The sequence below is a fragment of the Rutidosis leptorrhynchoides genome, chromosome 10 (genome assembly GCF_046630445.1).
Source record: "Rutidosis leptorrhynchoides isolate AG116_Rl617_1_P2 chromosome 10, CSIRO_AGI_Rlap_v1, whole genome shotgun sequence".
Classification (NCBI taxonomy): domain Eukaryota; kingdom Viridiplantae; phylum Streptophyta; class Magnoliopsida; order Asterales; family Asteraceae; genus Rutidosis; species Rutidosis leptorrhynchoides.
Window position 1 is genome coordinate 259,230,432 of NC_092342.1, and position 18,007 is coordinate 259,248,438.

The 18,007-nt window shown below is 31.3% G+C and overlaps 1 non-coding gene across 1 annotated transcript; it reads right to left on the reverse strand.

Annotated features, from left to right (window-relative positions):
* Positions 1-17,113: 17,113 nt before the first annotated feature.
* On the reverse strand, positions 17,114-17,220 carry LOC139873980 (small nucleolar RNA R71). The gene has a single exon (XR_011767688.1). It is a non-coding gene; the product is annotated as a small nucleolar RNA R71 (small nucleolar RNA).
* Between the last annotated feature and the right edge of the window lie 787 nt (positions 17,221-18,007).

Below are 18,007 nucleotides of genomic sequence, written 5' to 3' on the forward strand. Positions count from 1 at the left end.
ATATAAGTTATATAATAAACATGTATAGATTTTGGAAGTCATTTTGGGTCAAGTTGACTTTTGTTGACTTTTGCATGTCGGTCTCGAGCATTAGGATTGTGATACACTACGACTTGACCTAAATTGTTAGACAGATATTGACCAACATATAAATATATATACTTAATATAGGTTCGTGAATCCGAGACAAACACTGCACTTGTTCAGTGCCGTCATATACATAATTGCTACGAAATACAGTATTGTGAGTTTCATTTGCTCCCTTTTTATATATATATTTGGGCTGAGAATACATGCGCTGATTTATAAATGTTTTACGAAATAGGCACAAGTACTAAAACTAATTCTATGTAGGTTTAAACCAGAAATATACCCTTAGCTTGGTAACATTAAACTACTTGTCTATGTACGGTAGGCGCGAATCCTAAAGATAGATCTATTGGGTCTGACAAACCCCATCTTGACTATGGGATGCTTTAGTACTTCGAGGTTATTTTAAACACACCTGATCTGGTGTACTTCAGAGGGTAAAACATGAACGTTAAAGCTTGTTACCGGGTGCCTACAACTTATAGAATACTTTTATACACTTGCGAGTGTACGGATATTTATAGAAACTGAAATCTTGTGGTCTATTACTATTACAGAAATGATGGATTATGATAAACTAATGAACTCACCAACCTTTTGGTTGACACTTTAAAGCATGTTTATTCTCAGGTATTAAAGAATTCTTCCGCTGTGCATTAGCTCATTTTAAGGATATTACTTGGAGTCATTCAAGACATACTTTGAAAGACGTTGCATTCGAGTCGTTGAGTTCATCAAGATTAATATTAAGTCAATTATAGTTGGATGTAATATGAAATGGTATGCATGCCGTCAATTTTTGATGTAAAGAAAGTTTGTCTTTTAAAAACGAATGTAATGTTTGTAAAACGTATCATATAGAGGTCAAATACCTCGCGATGTAATCAACTATTGTGAATCGTTTATAATGTATATGAATGGGTCCTTTCATCTTCTGCTGTGCATTTGTTCATTTTAGAGATATTACTTGGAGTCATTCATGACATATTTCAAAAGACATTTCATTCGAGTCATTGAGTTCATCAAGAATATTATTAAGTCCTTTATAGTTGGATATGTTAAGAACTGGTATGCATACCGTTAACTTTCGATGTGATGAAAGTATGTCTTTTATAAAACGAATGAAATATTTGTAAAATGTATCATATAGAGGTCAAGTACCTCACAATGTAACCAAATATAATGTATTTGTCCTGATGGATTAGGACGGGTCATTAGAGTTGGTGTCAGAGCGGTGGTCTTAGCGAACCAGGTCTTGCATTAGTGTGTCTAACTGATAGTTATTTAGATGCATTAGTGGGTCTGGACTTCGACCGTGTCTGCATGTCAAAAGTTTTGCTTATCATTTCGTGTCGAAAATCATCTACTTATCATCCTTCATCTACTTATCATCCTTAGGAAATTACCTGCTTACCATTCGTAAGTCTAGACACGTCCTACTGCCTTTATTGCAAAGATAGTGTATAGACAAATTCATATCTTAGCGTATCTATTATGGTAGACTTTGCCTGATATCTTCCGTAAATTTCTCTGTAATTTAGGGGAATCTGGTACTATATATATCTATGCATATTATGCATTGAGAATACCATCCAACTATCAATTGCTGTCACTAAACTCTTCATACCAAAAATCTTTTCTGAGATCGCGTAAGATGGCCTCTACGAATCGACCAAGTTCCTCTGACTCCGAAGACAGCGTGACAGGAGCACACCAACCAATCAACTACCGTGATTACTGGAGAAAATGGGGGTGGGTTCACGGCATACTCACCCTATGGAGAAGGGAAGAAGGTACTCCATGTCATGAACCGAATCTACCACCTAACCTTGGAGTACTCGACCCGCTCACCGGCGAACCTATTTGCAACATCGTTTATACCCTTTTTGCAAGAATTTTTCATCTTGAGGCTACCATTAATGGAACTAGAGAAGATATCCGACCTCTACCTCACACTGAGAACCAACCAGGGTTAGTAGAAGAAGTTAGAGAACTCTGAGCTCGAGTATTAACTTTAGAGAGCACGATACATAATTTGCAAGCACCAACAATATCACCAACACTAGTAACATCACCAGCCTCAGCACCAACAGCACTAGTACCACCAACAACAACATCCGCATCACCAGCTTCGACATCTCATTCTTTACCTCGAGTATAATCATCGTTCTACATGATGTTCTACATCATTTATCTTCGTTCGACATGGCAATTATGTAATCTCTAATGTTTTAGAGATTAAATATTCTTGTTCTAATAGTAAATCAAATGAGTTTAATATCATATTAACTCATTAAATCCATGATTACATCTGAAGAAAATATATATGTATATATGTTTTTATAAAGATTTTAATTAAAAATTCTTTCGTACAAACTGTTAATGGTGAAAATATTTTAACGGGTAGGTAATACCCGAGGAATATTAAGATTTCACATTAATAAGTTACACTGTAAATTCTTTCAATTTCGATTCAACAGTCATTTACTATCCTACTTACATCCACAGATATACGTATCCATTCACCACAGAATAACCATTTTCACTCAATTTCATATTTGGATTTTGATTTATCAGAATCCAACAAGTGGCATAATGAAGAAAACATTAGACAAAATAAAATTTGTTAGAAACAAACAAATTAACCATGAGAAATTTTGTTAAGGATCCACGCTAACTGTTCCTAGCTAACTGTTCCTAGCTAACTGTTCCTAGCTAACTGTTAATTCCGTATTACCTTTTATTTATCGCAATTTATTTATCGCAGTTTATTTATCGCTATTTATTTATCGCATTTTATTTATCGCAATTTTAATTCTCGCAATTTTATATATCGTCACTTAATTTCTGTTATTTATATTACGCACTTTAAATATCGGGACACGTATACAAGGTTTTGATATATCATATCGACGCATTTATATATATTATTTGGAATAACCATAGACACTCTATATGCAGTAATGATCGAGTTCTCTATACAGGGTTGAGGTTGATTCTACAATAATATATATAATTTGAGTTGTGATCGAGTCTGAGACATGTATACGGGTCACGATACGTATTTATTAATTCGAATATTATGTATCTAACTATACATGAATTATTGGACTATCAACTAAGGACTGCCATTATTGGACAATTAAAATGAATTAAAATATTGATTATAATATATGAAACTAAACAATTCTTCAAGTTTTCCACTTGATTTCATCTTAAACCTCATTGGTATCCTGACGATTACAATATGCGTTCAAACCTTTCATGATTCTTGAAAATACCTCAATCGAGAGGATGAACCAACCGCACTTCATCTACGGAAGGAAATATTTATGCATATAGTTATGCACCTAAAAAACTCTCGAAAACCGAGTAAACATTTAACACGTAGTTGTGCTAATTCCTTAGTGTTATTATTACCCAAAATAACTTGACAATTCCTTTTAAAGTAGCAAATTTTGTCACAACTCCAACAAGACAACTTCGACTTTTCGTTCGAAACAACCATATTATAACTTTGATATATATGCGTGCTCTTTTATTGTTACCGGGGAACCTTTCATATTCCATCATATTACCATCATCGTTTAATCATCTAAAAACACAATTCTCCTGAAACCACCTCAAATTGATAACCGATGAAATCTTCAACGAATATGATAATGCTAAAAGCGAACATATATTTCATAGCATTATGTAACGTCCTCCCAATAGGGTCTGGAAGAAACGTTACTAATATCAAATAAACCAACATATTATAATACGAGAACAATACTAAATGATAAAATGAACTGGAATGAGTACGCAGCGGAAAATGAAATGTCGTTACAAAAGAAATATGTAATTGTTTAAATGCAGTAGTAATAAATGCGATAATCTCTTGATCCTATGTCCAAGTAGCATCACATAAGCAGTAGATAGGAAAGCTTGAATTAAACATCACCTGAGACAAAACATGCTAAAGTGTCATCCAAAAAGGTTGAGTGAAGTTCATAGGTTTAACAAAAGTAGTTATCGTTGTTTTTAGACCACAAGATTTAGTTGTAAAGTTAATCACCCGTAGGATCAAAAAGTAGATCTCGCAGATCCAAAAGTAGTACCGATTCGTGATATTTTAGACTAAATGTTTGTTTTGTTGCCCCGATGATAAGTTGGCAGTACCTTATCACCATGTTTAAATAATTATTAAGTAATACAAATACATCGCGGTCAAATGTATCGGGGACGTTACTCCCGATAGGCCTACCCCCAATAATTAAGAATGCCTTATCCTGAAAGCAATTAAAAAATATCACTGTGGGGTCTTAGTAGCATAAGCTAGTCATAGTACAGTTTAGGTTCGTACTTGTGTCTAAGTTGTTTAAAGTATAAAGCAGCATGTGTCTCACCCCAGTAAGTATAAAAAGTGCTATAGCAATAAGAGTGGGGCTATGAAAGTCACCTTAGTAAGTAGAGAGATAGTTATTCCTCGGAATAAAGAGTTGAACGAGTGAGTAGGAAAGCCAACCTATTGACATTTAAGAGTAGTTAAGTGTTTTGCCCATGTTTAAGTTTAAGTATGTGTTTAAGTATAGTTTGTTTTACTAAGTTTCTATTCCTAGTAAGTTACTATTTTTATAAAGTTTCCATTTTTAGAAAGTTTCTTATTTTACTAAGTTTCTATGACTAGAGAGTTTCTAATTTTATAAGTGTTTTCCATTTTAGGATACTTGCTGTATTAGATAAGCTTCCAATCACCCCTTTCCCTTCGAATGGCTAATTTAGATCTAAGGGCATGAGCCATAGGACCCTTTAAATCGGAAATCCAAACCCTCTGCCTAGAATCTCGTAGAAACCATTCGTCAAGAAAGTTCGAAGATCTATACATCTCTAATACATATCCCAAAATGTTTTTGTGCTACAATATAAGTAGTAGGTTATAGGTGCTTGTAATAGTAATAGTGTATACATGTTAAGTACTAGTATAAGTAGTATTAGGGTTTAAGGTTTTAATATGTATATGTATATATAATTCGTATATATATGTATATATATATAAAAATATATTTTTTTTACATGTATATATGTATATATAAATCTAGGTGTGTTTATGTATATACTTATGAATAACAAGTTTATAATATGAATATGAATGAACAAAGATTAAAGTTTATGTAAATAGTTTAGGGTTTATGTTATACCTTTGAAGATTCAAGATAATTAACAAAGAAAAGATGAACACGATGAAGATGGAAGATCAAAGCCTTGAAAATCTTGATGAACTCCTTGAAGATTCTTGAAGAACACGAAGAACAAGCTTGAAGATCCGAATACCACAAGAGAGGGAGAGGGAGAGATTGTTTTTGAGAGAGGATTTTGGTGTGATTTGTGAATGAGAAACTAGGAGTCTAGGAGTGTTTATATAGTGCAAGTATTAGAGTGTTAGTCAACATAAGGATGTTCTAATTAATGATTTTATTTTGTTTTATAATTTTTAGTCAACAAAAGGTGGTACTAGTTTATAATTAGTCAACATAAGGATGTACTAGTTTATACTTTATTTTTAGTCAACATAAGGATGTAATTGTTTAAGATTCTTTAGTCTCATTATTATTATTATTATTATTATTATTATTATTATTATTATTATTATTATTATTATTATTATTATTATTATTATTATTATTATTATTATTATTATTATTATTATTATTATTATTATTATTATTATTATTATTATTATTATTATTATTTACATTTACTACATGATAAGTATTATTTTCTTTTTACTAATTCATGACTTGTATTTATTTTTATTTAGTTCCCAATTGTTTTATTATTTATATAAATGTCACTTTTTATTTATTACTTATAGATTAATAGTTATAAATAATATTACTGAAATGCATAAATTTTAATTAGCAGTGAGTGTCGAATAAAAATTTATTATTTGGTCAACGTTAAATTGATTGTGTATATAACAACCCTTAAATAATTAATACGTATAATCAGACAGTAAACCCTAGGGTCATTTCAGTAATTTCAGAAGTCAAAAAGTGAGGGTTGTTATAGTACCTCCCCGTTAATAAAAACTTTGTCCCGAAGTTTTAGGTAGACTTCTCGGATGCATCAGCAGTTGAGAAGAGATGGGGATATTTCCATTTCATATGGTCTTTGCGTTCCCAGGTATATTCGGGGCCTCTACGCGAATTACAACAGACTTTAATGATAGGTATGTTGCTTTTACGCGTTTGTTTGACCTCTCCTTCCATGATTTCTATAGGTTCTTCAACGAAGTGCATTTTATCATTAATGCGAAGATCATTCAAAATGATGATGTTATACAAGTCATTTCAGTAAATTGGATACATGAAATGTGTTATGAATAGTATTGAGCTCATTTAAAACCTTGAGCATTTTATGCCACAATATTAGGGCAGACAAACAGAGAGGAGTTCGTGAAAATCACAGTCATGAAATTTGATAGAGATCTTCATTGTTTACAACAAGAATATTTTAATGATGAATATAAGTTGAAAAATAAAGTTTTATCACTATTGGATAATTTGGATAAAACGATTCGTTTATAGGAAGAGTATAAACGAAGCAATCATAAAAGAGTGAAAGGAGAAAATTAAATGTTCGCCTTAACTTTTGACATAGTCACGATTGATTTCTGGAATTCAAGGAATTAAAGGAAATCTGTAATCTATAAGATTTGATTCTCCGGTAATTAAGGAATTTGAGATTTTCTTTGATTAAATGCGGTGGATTGTCTCGATTGTTGTGTTTGGAATTTTTCTATAAATTAGCTTCTTCCGTTTCATTATCTTCACCACTTCTATACTTTCTTCCTCAATTCAAACTTCCAAAATATTAAGAAAATACTTAATCCAGTTCTGATCCTGGTTATTATATTGACCATATATGCAGTCATTCTTCTTTTTCTTTTACCGCCAGAGGAATCTGTTTACTTCTACTATGCTCTTGGGGTTATAGTGTTTTTAATTATCCCGTGTCTTTATATTGCTATACGCATTGATATACACGGTTTGTAATTTCGGAGTCATTATCGGGCTTTATATTTTCCCTTATATGTCGGAGCTTTATGCTTTTGTTTCTTCTTCTCGACTTCAAGTCAAGCGAGTAATGGTCCAGAATTCATAGGTATGAAGTTTAAAATGATCATAATATATAAAGTAGAAAGGAAAGGTAATAGCACGATTTGATTTGTCATATTACCAGAATATCCGGAAAAGACCGAATCATCAAGAAAAATATTTTCTTGATATGTTTAGAGGTTAAATAGAATGTAAGAGTCGTGTAACATGGCAAATGATGATTATAAAATCTATGAATCATCATCTTCCATTAAAAACTTAGCATGACTTACTGTAATATAATCACGTTGGCCTGACGTCATTATATTATACTAACTCATGCTTCAATTCCCAACACTTCTTCAAAGCATTTATAATTTAAACTCTAATTTTACAGAATATAGAAACTAAAACAGTTTCCTTTATAAAGATATCGCAAAGAGATACTTAATTGCGGACATGAATCGTTATGAAGATATCTTCCGAAATATAGAGGATATTTATGATGATATTTTGGAATTTCTAAGTTTGAAAGTTGATGAAGAAAAATTTTCCGCAAGCTTTTAACATGACTTCGGAGCAAGATATTCTCTAAAGATTTCACCGGATCCAGAATTACCTGGATTCTTTGAATATAGGGTTTGGCCCTTGTGTTTGTCCTTGGTCTCCTCCATGGTTAGCTCAATCTGTTTTTCAGTTCAAAATTTTCTTTTGAGCTTTTCCAATGTACCATTCTTTATTATCAAACTGTTGGCCCTTAAGACCATCTACAATTTTTCTGTTTCCTCTGCATTTAATGCAGCCATATTTGAATCATCGATTATCAATCCGAGATGGTTTCAAGAAATTTCATTTTTAGATGATTAAACGCTGATTGCGATCGTCAAGATTCAAAGGATATTTTCAAGAATTTTGAATTTGAAGTGTTTAAGCGTAAGATGCATCCATCAATGGATCTAACGGTTGACGAAGAAATGTTGTGATTTTCAAAAGTAAGGAATGGTAAGTTTGGTGGTTTGATGTGATAATTCATCATAGAATACGAATGAATATAATTCATGAATGTAGTGATCTTTAGGAAGATAACACTTGCTAAAGCGTTACTTAAGTTCTGATATGTCAAAATCAGAATATGTAACTGAATTTGTATGAAAATGGTTGTTCTTTGGTGAACATATACATATATCATGTGAATGTAAGTAGTATAGTTAACAACTACTGAATCAGAATGGAAGAATGTACAATGTAACATATTTATATGAGATATGAATATCTCTCGGGTTTTACCTACCCGTTAAAATATTTTTCACAATTACAAAAGAGAAGATATACGTTCATATATGTATTCTTCAGATGTAATCATGGTTTTAATGAGTTAATATAATATTAAACTCATTTGATTTGCTGTTGAAACGAGAATAAATAATCTCCAAAACCTTTGAGATTTCATAATTGTCGTGAAATATTTCGCTAATGAAGTTATGAATCAATACTTCATCATTCATTATTATTGATATACTTCGGTATATGATGTTGGTGCTCGTGGAATTCTTGTGAAATTCATAAGGCACTAATGATGTTTTCTAGAAAGTTTCGAGTACATCGAAAATTAAAGTATACAATCAATCATGTATTTGAGTAATACACTTGGTTTATTACGAAATGGAGTTTATTGTGTTGAAGCAATGATTAACGATTGTTAAGTTATTAACAAAAGATGTACATCATAGCATATTATGATATGAATTAACCATGTAGTACATACTAGTTAAGATTCACACGTAATAGCTTAGTACGAAAAGATTTATTATTGTTCCAATCCATATATATAAAGTATACATATGTAATTCTTCAGGAAGAATGAGTTAATACATCTTAACTCATTATTACTAATATTCCTTGGTATCTATGGGGTGTATGATGTTGATGTTTGAGGTACTGAGTGTGATGTTGAGGCGTGGAATGCGGATGTTGTCGTTGGTGAAGCTGGTGATGTTGGTGGTGATGCCGATGGTACTGGTGGTACTGGTTATGCTGCTGGTGCTGCTACTGGTGTTTGTAGGTTTCGCACCATATTCTCCAGAGCCACTACTCGAGCGCGAAGCTCGTTGACTTCTTCTATTATTCCGGGATGATTGGCGGTTCAGACAAGTGGATGAATAAGATCTAAAATTTTAGATATTATATATTCGTGACTGGATATCCTGGAAATGAGGGTGAAAATAGTGTTCCGAACGGGTTCGCCAGTAAGTGCTTCAGGTTCTTCACCAAGAGGTGAATTTAGTTGGTGGAAGGGATCACCTTCTTCTTGTCTCCATTGATTAAGTTTGCTACGAACCCATCCCCAATTCATCCAAAATAGATGATGGCTGATTGGTTCGTTCATTCCGGTTACGCTGCCATTGGAGCTCGAAGAGTTCGAGGAATCCATATTATGTGTTTGGAATAGGGTTTTTGATATGAGATTAGTGTTGAATACTGGATGATATATTCATCTCCTCGAATACGTGTATATAGCAAAAAGATTTCCGTAATTTACGGTGGGAATTTAGGAAAAGTGTTAGACAAAATCTATTGGGATAGATACGATAAGATATAATAAGATATGATGTGTCTATACTTTAATAATGGCAGTATGACGTGTCGAGATCATAAAGTGATAAGTATGTAATCTAATAATCTTTTGATTAAAGACTTTCAATTCGTATACTGTGATAGCCCAATGACATTTTTTGATTCGCAAACCGATGCATGAAGGCATAAGGCATATAGGTACGTGATATAATAGGGAGTTATATACGTTTGATTGTGAGTAGTAACAATTATAAGAGTTTCAAAATCATGGATAATATTTCATGTAATACATATGTAATACACATAACCATGATAGATGACTTATGAATGTCAAGAATTTCTGAAATCATTGTGTCGCATTTAGATGTGGTGGTGTAATTGGATAGTACTCAGGAAAGTGAGCAGAGTTCTTAGATTAGCTCGGCATTCTAAGATAAGTAAAGTTTCTAAAGTATAGTGTAGCATTTAACAGTTAAAGGCAACAATTAAAGGCACTATGGTCAAGGAAAGTTGTAGTCCTACATTAGGAAAGAGACTTTGATTAGAATCTTTAAGTCAAGTTTGGTAAAGCATGATTGTTAAGATTATAAGGCAATCCTAAGTGCTTTAAGTCTAAGGCAGGAAAGGTTATAGTTTCCTAGATTGCTAAGGCACCCTAGCTAGCAAGTAAGGCACACATAAAAATGCAATTCTGGTTCTCTATAACAGCCTGGTTATGCTCTGATACCAATCTGTAACGTCCTCCCAATAGGGTCTGGAAGAAACGTTACTAATATCAAATAAACCAACATATTATAATACGAGAACAATACTAAATGATAAAATTAACTGGAATGAGTATGCAGCGGAAAATGAAATGTCGTTACAAAAGAAATATGTAATTGTTTAAATGCAGTAGTAATAAATGCGATAATCTCTTGATCCTATGTCCAAGTAGCATCACATAAGCAGTAGATAGGAAAGCTTGAATTAAACATCACCTGAGACAAAACATGCTAAAGTGTCAACCAAAAAGGTTGAGTGAAGTTCATAGGTTTAACAAAAGTAGTTATCGTTGTTTTTAGACCACAAGATTTAGTTGTAAAGTTGATCTCCCGTAGGATCAAAAAGTAGATCTCGCAGATCCAAAAGTAGTACCGATTCGTGATATTTTAGACTAAACGTTTGTTTTGTTGCCCCGATGATAAGTTGGCAGTACCTTATCACCATGTTTAAATCATTATTAAGTAATACAAAGACATCGCGGTCAAATGTATCGGGGACGTTACTCCCGATAGGCCTACCCCCAATAATTAAGAATGCCTTATCCTGAAAACAATTAAAAAATATCACTGTGGGGTCTTAGTAGCATAAGCTAGTCATAGTACAGTTTAGGTTCGTACTTGTGTCTAAGTTGTTTAAAGTATAAAGCAGCATGTGTCTCACCCCAGTAAGTATAAAAAGTGCTATAGCAATAAGAGTGGGGCTATGAAAGTCACCTTAGTAAGTAGAGAGATAGTTATTCCTCGGAATAAAGAGTTGAACGAGTGAGCAGGAAAGTCAATCTATTGACATTTAAGAGTAGTTAAGTGTTTTGCCCATGTTTAAGTTTAAGTATGTGTTTAAGTATAGTTTGTTTTACTAAGTTTCTATTCCTAGTAAGTTACTATTTTTATAAAGTTTCTATTTTTAGAAAGTTTCTTATTTTACTAAGTTTCTATGACTAGAGAGTTTCTACTTTTATGAGTGTTTTCCATTTTAGGATACTTGCTGTATTAGATAAGCTTCCAATCACCCCTTTCCCTTCGAATGGCTAATTTAGATCTAGGGGCTTGAGCCACTGGACCCTTTAAATCGGAAATCCAAACCCTCTGCCTAGAATCTCGTAGAAACCATTCGTCAAGAAAGTTCGAAGATCTATACATCTCTAATACATATCCCAAAATGTTTTTGTGCTACAATATAAGTAGTAGGTTATAGGTGCTAGTAATAGTAATAGTGTATACATGTTAAGTACTAGTATAAGTAGTATTAGGGTTTAAGGTTTTAATATGTATATGTATATATAATTCGTATATATATGTATATATATATATATATATATATATATATATATATATATATATATATATATATATATAAATATATTTTTTTTACATGTATATATGTATATATAAATCTAGGTGTGTTTATGTATATACTTATGAATAACAAGTTTATAATATGAATATGAATTAACAAAGATTAAAGTTTATGTAAATAGTTTAGGGTTTATGTTATACCTTTGAAGATTCAAGATAATTAACAAAGAAAAGATGAACACGATGAAGATGGAAGATCAAAGCCTTGAAAATCTTGAAGAACTCCTTGAAGATTCTTGAAGAACATGAAGAACAAGCTTGAAGATCCGAATACCACAAGAGAGGGAGAGGGAGAGATTGTTTTTGAGAGAGGATTTTGGTGTGATTTGTGAATGAGAAACTAGGAGTCTAGGAGTGTTTATATAGTGCAAGTATTAGAGTGTTAGTCAACATAAGGATGTTCTAATTAATGATTTTATTTTGTTTTATAATTTTTAGTCAACAAAAGGTGGTACTAGTTTATAATTAGTCAACATAAGGATGTACTAGTTTATACTTTATTTTTAGTCAACATAAGGATATAATTGTTTAAGATTCTTTAGTCTCATTATTATTACTATTATTATTATTATTATTATTATTATTATTATTATTATTATTATTATTATTATTATTATTATTATTATTATTATTATTATTATTATTATTATTATTATTATTATTTACATTTACTACATGATAAGTATTATTTTCTTTTTACTAATTCATGACTTGTATTTATTTTTATTTAGTTCCCAATTGTTTTATTATTTATATAAATGTCACTTTTTATTTATTACTTATAGATTAATAGTTATAAATAATATTACTGAAATGCATAAATTTTAATTAGCAGTGAGTGTCGAATAAAAATTTATTATTTGGTCAACGTTAAATTGATTGTGTATATAACAACCCTTAAATAATTAATACGTATAGTCAGACAGTAAACCCTAGGGTCATTTCAGTAATTTCAGAAGTCAAAAAGTGAGGGTTGTTATACATTATTCCTCAAGAAAAACAAGCTTTTAGTTGCAATTGTTCTATTTACAAGTGATATTCGTTTAAATAATAAAAGGTGAAGACAAAAGACAGATTCGACGAATTGAAGACGCAAATGACCAAAAAGCTCAAAAGTACAAAATACAATCAAAGAGGTGCCAATTATTGATAAGAAACGTCTCTAAATTACAAGAGTACAAGATTCAAAACGCAAAGTACAAGATATTAAATTGTACGCAAGGACGTTCGAAAATCCGGAACCGGGACCAGAGTCAACTCTCAACGCTCGATGCAATGGACTAAAAATTACAAGTCAACTATGCACATAAATATAATATAATATTTAAATAATTCTTATAATTATTTATATATTATATAATATAAAAATCCGTCGGTAAACAAAGAGCCAAAGCTGGGTGAGCTGTAAATACAAACTCCGCGACTCGCGGAGTTTGAAGAGCAAAAAGGGCGCGAGTCGCGGAGTTCCCCTGGACTCAATTCCCTATAAAAGCCAACGCAGTTCGACGAGTTTTAAAAATATATATCAATCTCTCTATATCTATACGTAAATATTTATATTTATATTTATATTTTAATTTTAATTTTAATTTTAATTTTAATTCTAATAATAAGGGTATGTTAGCGAATGTTGTAAGGGTGTAAGTCAAAATTCTGTCCGTGTAACGCTACGCTATTTTTAATCATTGTAAGTTATGTTCAACCTTTTTAATTTAATGTCTCGTAGCTAAGTTATTATTATGCTTATTTAAAACGAAGTAATCATGATGTTGGGCTAATTACTAAAATTGGGTAATTGGGCTTTGTACCATAATTGGGGTTTGGACAAAAGAACGACACTTGTGGAAATTAGACTATGGGCTATTAATGGGCTTTATATTTGTTTAACTAAATGATAGTTTGTTAATTTTAATATAAAGATTTACAATTGGACGTCCCTATAAATAACCATATACACTCAATAGGACACGATGGGCGAGGTATTTATATGTACGAATAATCGTTCATTTAACCGGAAACGGGAATGGATTAATAGCCACTAGAATTATTAAAACAGGGGTGAAATTATGTACAAGGACACTTGGCATAATTGTTAACAAAGTATTAAAACCTTGGGTTACACTCAGTCGACATCCTGGTGTAATTATTAAACAAAGTATTAAAATCTTGTTACAGTTTAAGTCCCCAATTAGTTGGAATATTTAACTTCAGGTATAAGGATAATTTGACGAGGACACTCGCACTTTATATTTATGACTGATGGACTGTTATGGACAAAAACCAGACGGACATATTAAATAATCCAGGACAAAGGACAATTAACCCATGGGCATAAAACTAAAATCAACACGTCAAACATCATGATTACGGAAGTTTAAATAAGCATAATTCTTTTATTTTATATTTAATTTCCTTTATTTTATATTTAATTGCACTTCTAATTATCGCACTTTTATTTATTGTTATTGTATTTAATTGCACTTTTAATTATCGTACTTTTTAATTATCGCAAGTTTATTTTATCGCACTTTTATTTATCACAATTTCATTATCGTTATTTACTTTACATTAAGTCTTGTATTTATTTTTAATTTTGGTTTTAACTGCGACTAAAGTTTTAAAATCGACAAACCGGTCATTAAACGGTAAAAACCCCCCTTTATAATAATAATATTACTTATATATATATTTGTATTTTTATAAATTTAAACTAATATAGCGTTAAGCTTTGTTTAAAGATTTTCCCTGTGGAACGAACCGGACTTACTAAAAACTACACTACTGTACGATTAGGTACACTGCCTATAAGTGTTGTAGCAAGGTTTAAGTATATCCATTTTATAAATAAATAAATATCTTGTGTAAAATTGTATCGTATTTAATAGTATTTCCTTGTAAAATATAAGCTATTTTATATACACCTAGCGAGAACATCAAGTATTTTTGGCGCCGCTGCCAGGGACTTCAATTTCTTGCTTAAACGCCGGAAGCGCAACGCTAAATATATATAAAAAAAAATTATTTTTAGTTTACTTTTATAAAAAGACGCTTTTATAAAAATACGTTTTAAATATTCGAAAACATAAAAAGAAAACAAAAATATAAATATTTTTAAGAGTTTGTTAAATATTTAAGTTTTATAAAGTTTCTTTATTTTTATTTTATAAAAATATAAGTTTTATTTAAATATTTTGTTTTTATTTAAAACATAAAATCAAAGAAAAATATATATATATATATATATATATATATATATATATATATATATATATATATATATATATATATATATATATATATAAATCTATTTTTAAGATTTTTATAAAATTATAGAGTATTTCTATTTTTTTTAGTTTTTAAAACATAAGTTTTTATTTAGTTTTTATAAATATTTTATTTAATTATTAAAACAGAAAATATAATTTTTAAAAAAATATATAATTACGTAAAAACGCGTCGAATTTGAAACAGCCTGTCATCTGGAATCTCGAACCCCGCGACTCGCGGAGATTTTTGCCAGGTGGAATCGCGACTCGTGGAGGAACCCTGACACGGGTACACAGAACCCTAATCAGGCATTAATTACGGGTTTTTATTTTTATTATTTAAATTTAACCCTAATTAGGTTTAATTATTTTAATTAATTTAGTTTAGTTTATTTATTATTTTATATTTTTAGTTAAATTAGTTTAATTAAAATTTAAAATTAATAGTTTTATAAAATAAATAATATAAAAATAATATTCTTATAAAAATTGTAATTTTTACAACTTTTAGTATATTTTTATATTTTGTCCCTTTTTAATTGTTTTAGCGTAATATTTGTGTTTTTCGCTCATATTTAGTTTTAAACATAGTTTTTGCCATAGTTATTTTTACTTCTAGATTTTTAGGCTTTGCCGTAAAATCCCTTAAGTGCCTTTTCTTTAGACTAAGATTTAAGTGCTTTAGAATTTTGTGACACCTTTTTAAGTTTTAGTACCTTTTTAAGATATTGTCATTTGGGATATAGTTTTACCTGTAAGCTTTAATATTTTTAGACGCCTTTTACCTATGTATCAATTATCATTCCAATTAGTAATCTCAATTTGCGATTATAATTTTAAGTTAGTGGTAGTAATAAGGTTGGGTTAGTCGAGTGTTTTTAAGTTTTATAGTCATTCTCTGTTTCTTTCATTTTTCGACGTCTTTTTCAATCTTTTTCTTTTTTGACCTTTTTCGACGCGCTCTTTTTCCTTCGCTATTCTAGTTTCTAGGACATAGATTTTTATTCTACTTCTTATCTAAATTTCTTAAAATTACGAAAATTTATTTTAAGTGGTTAAATTGATAGACATCAAAATTTTCTGGTTCGTAGTAATAGTTGGATTTGTACGTGGACCGGGTTATTGGAGCCAAACAGTCCTCAATTATATTGAGACCAAACGAATCCTGCCCCTCTGCTGCATCTTTTGGCTATTCGAAAAGTGGGCAAAATCTGAAAATTCTATTAATTGGATAACTTATATAATTTTTCTTTCCTTTTAAAACTAATAGGATATTCAGTGAATGCACCGAGCAAGATGTTCACCACCTTTTGTACGTTCACCACCTGTAACTAGATCAAGACATCTAGCAAATATTACCGCCGTTGATTTTCCTTTAGAATCGTCATCCAGTCGACCAAGTACTCCAATTCAAATTTCCGGTAATCCATTTTTTGAATCGGATCTCACAATTGAGAATCCGGAGAATATTCAGGGACGATTCGTAGATCCTGAACCATTAATTTTTCCTCCGGAATCACCAATCATTCAAACAGAGATTGTTGAGGAACGAACCATTAAATCAGAATCCTCTAGTGATTCCGATTCAACAAATTCAATTATGGAGAATCTGGAACCTTTAAGTATGGAAGACCGAATGAGAGCTAAACGCACTGGCCAAGGTAACGCAATTACTCATCCAGACATTAATGCACCAGATTATGAAATCAAAGGACAAATTCTACACATGGTGACTAATCAATGCCAATTTAGTGGTGCGCCGAAGGAAGATCCAAATGAACATCTTCGTACCTTTAATAGGATCTGCACACTATTTAAAATCCGAGAAGTGGAAGATGAACAGATATATCTCATGTTATTTCCCTGGACTTTAAAGGGAGAAGCCAAAGATTGGTTGGAATCGTTACCTGAAGGGGCGATTGATACCTGGGACGTTTTAGTTGAAAATTTTCTTAGACAATTCTTTCCGGCATCTAAAGCCGTAAGACTTCAAGCAGAAATTTTTACGTTCACACAGAAGCAAAATGAAACTCTATATGAGGCGTGGACAAGATTTAGAAAATTATTAAGAGGATGTCCGCAACATGGTTTAGACACCTGTCAAATAGTACAAATATTCTACCAAGGATGCGACATCACTATAAGGAAAGACATCGATATAGCAGCTGGTGGTTCTATTATGAAGAAAACCGAAACTGATGCTTACAAAATTATTGATAACACTGCTTCCCACTCACATGAGTGGCACCAAGAAAAAGATATCGTTAGATCATCTAAAGCAGCTAGAGTCGATTCTATCCATGACTTAGATTCCATTTCAGCAAAGATAGATGATGTCGAGAGACGAATGGAAAAGATGACTAAGGATATACACTCAATACGAATTAGTTGTGAGCAGTGTGGAGGACCACATTTGACAAAAGATTGTCTCAGTATTGAATTAACAATGGAACAAAGAGAGAATATTTCATACATAAACCAAAGGCCTGGAAATAATTATCAGAATAATTATCAACCGCCAAGACCGATTTACAATCAAAACCAGAATTATAACAGAAATGTTCCATACAACAACCAACAAGGTCCTAGCAATCAACAAGTATCCAATAATACTTATAACCAGCAAAGACCTAATTTCCAAAACAAACCACCACAAACCAATGATAAAAAGCCGAATTTAGAAGATATGATGACGAAGCTAGTTGAAACTCAAACGCAGTTTTTCACATCCCAGAAACAAACTAATGAACAAAATGCTCAAGCATATTTAGAAATCAACAAGCTTCTATTCAAAATCTAGAACAAGAAGTAAGTAACCTAGCAAGGTTAATAGGTGAAAGAAAACCGGGAAGTTTACCTAGTGATACAAATGCTAACC